Source organism: Oncorhynchus masou, unplaced genomic scaffold, assembly GCF_036934945.1.
Source record: "Oncorhynchus masou masou isolate Uvic2021 unplaced genomic scaffold, UVic_Omas_1.1 unplaced_scaffold_1344, whole genome shotgun sequence".
Lineage (NCBI taxonomy): Eukaryota > Metazoa > Chordata > Actinopteri > Salmoniformes > Salmonidae > Oncorhynchus > Oncorhynchus masou.
This window is the reverse complement of record NW_027003326.1, coordinates 55,271-59,370: the sequence shown is the minus strand read 5'-3', so window position 1 is coordinate 59,370 and position 4,100 is coordinate 55,271. Positions and strand designations below refer to the sequence as shown.

The window sequence follows — 4,100 nt, the reverse complement described above, 5'->3', positions numbered from 1 at the left end:
GTGTGTGTGTGGATATGTGTACTACTATTACTGCTCAGTGTAATCTGATGTAATTTGCTCTGCATGCACTGCATCTGTATTATGGTCAAGTTCACATTGTTCACACTGAATAGAAACACGAAATAAAACAATATTATGAAACATGTATGATGTAATTGAAACACTGCTAAACATGTAAGATTAATAAAAAAACGACTAAACATGTCTTTTGCTTGAAGGTTTATTGGAGGATCACAATATGACAAGTCAACCATACAACCATACAATTATTTATCCACTAACTTGACCAATCAACTGTCATGTGTCAGGACATAAAGTACATGTTCATGGATAAAACATATATTCTTCAGAATGTTGATGAGTTCTTCTCAGTGCCAAAGTACCAATTAACTGTATTACTGTTGTTTATTTGACAATCATTGATGGGTGGGTGTTGGAATGATTCACTGAGGTAATGTTAGTGATGACTTCAGAGGTGATAGCTGATTCCATATGGAGACTGAAAGGGATCCTTGGCATCCCCATGCTGGTCGCTTCTCACCCAACAAGGTCCTTGGCTACGTTCCAAAGCTCCCCCCAAACTGTTGAATACAGTTTTAAATCATCTTTATGGAAAATACCTTTTTTAAAAGCTAAACATTTTCAAAACATATCACAATTATAAGTGACTACCTTTTAAACTTACTGTTGTAAGACCAGTATTTGACTACCATTTAAAAAATATTTCCCTCTACGAAACATGATGCTAATAAACTGTAGAGATGGAGTTAGCCATGTTACTCCCTCCGCATTTCCAACCACCCTCTGCTAAGACAGACAGACAGACAGACAGACAGACAGACAGACAGACAGACAGACAGACAGACAGACAGACAGACAGACAGACAGACAGACAGACAGACAGACAGATAGATAGATAGATAGATAGATAGATAGATAGATAGATAGATAGATAGATAGATAGATAGATAGATAGATAGATAGATAGATAGATAGATAGATAGATAGATAGATAGATAGATAGATAGATAGATAGATAGATAGATAGATAGATAGATAGATAGATAGATAGATGGCTCACATGCTGCTTCATCTTCAGAGGAGCTGGTCTTCAGAGTAGCCAACTTTGCCAAAAGGCAGCCTTTCCATTTTTTACATCATCCTCCTGCAGGAGAGCTGAGGAAGAAAGATTTTTCATTTTACTAGATTTTATCAATTTAAACCCGGGCAGTAAAGTAGTACACAGTTACAGACAACACATACCATCCTCAGAGTTATCTTCATTGAGGGAGCTTGCCAACAGGACACCCACTAGAGCGAACAGCAGTAACATACTCTGGATCTTCATCCTTTACTAAAGCACATAGAGCACAACTTGTTAACACACACACACACACACACATGTCCACCTACACCTCTCCATCCATTCCTACCAGTCCACTTGTATACACCTGCCCACTCCTATACACCTTTGCAAAGAAGATTCTCAGTGAAAACAAACATACCTCTTACAGTTGGACAATGCTGTCTGATTGATGGCTGTTTATCTGGATGATGTCTTCTGGACGTCAGTAGTAATGTGGCATCTCTCTGCCCTCTGCAGCCCTGTTTTATACTCTTTCTGCAGCTACTGTACCTGCCCCACCCATCCACACCTCTCACAGCCGATTAACAAGCAAAATTACATTAATCCCATGGCTATAACCGCAATCATGCACAGCCTGAAGTTTATGACCTCCCTCCAGGCAAAACTTCTGTCAATACTATGGTTTCCTAGTTATTTCAACTGAATTTCTGACCTGGAGCTTGGATAGACTTGAATTTATAAATGGTGGTAGCACTTTATTTTAAGGTTGTATCAATAATCCATTCATAACACATTTAAGAAACCAATCATTACACCTTTTATTTATTTTATTATAACTTTATTTACATTTACATTTACATTTAAGTCATTTAGCAGACGCTCTTATCCAGAGCGACTTACAAATTGGTGAATTCACCTTCTGACATCCAGTGGAACAGCCACTTTACAATAGTGCATCTAAATAATTTAAGGGGGGGGGTGAGAAGGATTACTTATCCTATCCTAGGTATTCCTTGAAGAGGTGGGGTTTCAGGTGTCTCCGGAAGGTGGTGATTGACTCCGCTGTCCTGGCGTCGTGAGGGAGTTTGTTCCACCATTGGGGGGCCAGAGCAGCGAACAGTTTTGACTGGGCTGAGCGGGAACTGTACTTCCTCAGTGGTAGGGAGGCGAGCAGGCCAGAGGTGGATGAACGCAGTGCCCTTGTTTGGGTGTAGGGCCTGATCAGAGCCTGGAGGTACTGCGGTGCCGTTCCCCTCACAGCTCCGTAGGCAAGCACCATGGTCTTGTAGCGGATGCGAGCTTCAACAGGAAGCCAGTGGAGAGAGCGGAGGAGCGGGGTGACGTGAGAGAACTTGGGAAGGTTGAACACCAGACGGGCTGCGGCGTTCTGGATGAGTTGTAGGGGTTTAATGGCACAGGCAGGGAGCCCAGCCAACAGCGAGTTGCAGTAATCCAGACGGGAGATGACAAGTGCCTGGATTAGGACCTGCGCCGCTTCCTGTGTGAGGCAGGGTCGTACTCTGCGGATGTTGTAGAGCATGAACCTACAGGAACGGGCCACCGCCATGATGTTAGTTGAGAATGACAGGGTGTTGTCCAGGATCACGCCAAGGTTCTTAGCGCTCTGGGAGGAGGACACAATGGAGTTGTCAACCGTGATGGCGAGATCATGGAATGGGCAGTCCTTCCCCGGGAGGAAGAGCAGCTCCGTCTTGCCGAGGTTCAGCTTGAGGTGGTGATCCGTCATCCACACTGATATGTCTGCCAGACATGCAGAGATGCGATTCGCCACCTGGTCATCAGAAGGGGGAAAGGAGAAGATTAATTGTGTGTCGTCTGCATAGCACCAGGTTAGTCTGTTTGAAATAAAAATCTCATATTCAAGAGAGACCTGGAACAAATCATATTGTATTTGTTACATAGGCCAAAAGCAACAGGTGTAGGTAGACCTTACAGTGAAATGCTTACTTACGAGTCCTTAACCAACAATGTTGTTTTAAGAAAAATAAGTGTTAAGAAAGTATTTACAAAAAATAAATGGATGTAAAAAAAAATGACAAAAAAAACAAGATGAAAAATAGATAACTACAAATAATAAAGGAGAAACAATAAAAAAACAGCTAAGGTGGCTGGAATCTTTGGAAATCTTTAGAGCCTTCCTCTGACACCGCCTGGTATAGATGTCCTGGATGGCAGGAAGCTTGGCCCCAGTGTACGCACTACCCCCTGTAGCAACTTGTGGTCGTAGGCTGAGCAGTTGCCATACCAGTCGGTGCTGCAACCAATCAGGATGTTCTCGATGGTGCAGCTGTAGAACTTTTTGAGGATCTGAGGACCTATGCCAAATCTTTTCATTATCCTGAAGGGGAATAGGCAATGTTGTGCCCTCTTTACGACTGTCTTGTTGTGTTTGGACCATAATTTGCTGGTGATGTGGACACCAAGGAACTTGAAGCTCTCAACCTTCTCCACTAAAGCCCTATCGACGAGAATGTGGGCGTGCTCGGCCCTCCTTTTCCTGAAGTCCACAATCATCTCCTTTGTCTTGATCACGTTGAGGTAGATTTTGTTATCCTGGCACCACACTGCCAGGTCTGTGACTTCCTCCCTATAGTCTGTTTCATCGTTGTCGGTGATCAGGCATACCACTGTTGTGTCATCGGAAAATGTAATAATGGTGTTGGAGTCGTGCTTGGACATGCAATCATGCGTGAACAGGGAGTACAGGAGAGAACATAGCACTCATCCCTAAGCGGCCCCCGTGATGAGGTTCAACGTGGCAGATGTGGTGTTACCTACCCTTACCACCTGGGGGCAGCCTGTCGGGAAGTCCTTGATCCAGTTTCATAGGGAGGTGTTTAGTCCCAGGGACGTTAGCTTAGGGATGAGCTTTGAGGGCACTATGGTGTTGAACGCTTCTGAGCTGTAGTCAATGAATAGCAGTGTTCAACACGATCCGTACGATCTGAAGCTTGTTCATAATTCCTCTAAAAAAAATGCTTAGTATTTTCCA

At 43.5% G+C, this 4,100-nt stretch overlaps 1 long non-coding RNA gene across 1 annotated transcript; it reads right to left on the bottom strand.

Moving 5' to 3' along the window:
• Positions 1-206: 206 nt before the first annotated feature.
• LOC135530442 (uncharacterized) lies at positions 207-1,578 on the bottom strand. Its single transcript, XR_010453847.1, has 4 exons — positions 1,506-1,578; positions 1,264-1,354; positions 1,082-1,176; positions 207-581 (listed from the first exon to the last, which is right to left on the bottom strand). It is a non-coding gene; the product is annotated as an uncharacterized LOC135530442 (long non-coding RNA).
• Positions 1,579-4,100: the final 2,522 nt, after the last annotated feature.